The sequence below is a fragment of the Cystoisospora suis genome (assembly GCF_002600585.1).
Source record: "Cystoisospora suis strain Wien I chromosome Unknown contig_820, whole genome shotgun sequence".
NCBI classification, from domain to species: domain Eukaryota; phylum Apicomplexa; class Conoidasida; order Eucoccidiorida; family Sarcocystidae; genus Cystoisospora; species Cystoisospora suis.
Genome location: NW_027153621.1, coordinates 8196 through 8554, shown reverse-complemented (window position 1 = coordinate 8554; position 359 = coordinate 8196). Strand labels below are relative to the sequence as shown.

Here is a 359-nt window from a genome sequence, read left to right as displayed (position 1 = left end):
CTAATCTCCGTCGTTCTTCTTTCTCTTCTCCGCTGTACGTCGATATCTTTTCTTTTCTCGTGTATACCTCCTCAGAGAGATCGATGGATGTGTGTGACTGGCAGGGCTCGCGTTATCTCCGGGGAACTCAGGCGTTGCCGATCCGACAGCCTCGGTATGTGCATGCATTAATCCATTTTTCTACGCCCCGCTCTCTATCAGGCAAGCACTTTGCATGGGTGATACAAGCCAAAGAGAAACGGCGAACAGAAGATCACCTCTTCTTCTTCTTCGTTCCACCTTCCTCTACAGGCTACGCTCACTCCCTACAAGACTAAGGGATCTCCGTGCATATGCATTAGATGGATAGATAGATAGAT

General features: G+C 48.7%; 1 protein-coding gene across 1 annotated transcript in view; it reads right to left on the bottom strand.

Annotated features, from left to right (window-relative positions):
• CSUI_001983 (thrombospondin type 1 domain-containing) overlaps window positions 1-359 on the bottom strand; it is a gene marked incomplete at its 5' end in the record, with an annotated part of 25951 nt that overhangs the window by 18148 nt on the left and 7444 nt on the right. The window lies entirely within an intron of this gene.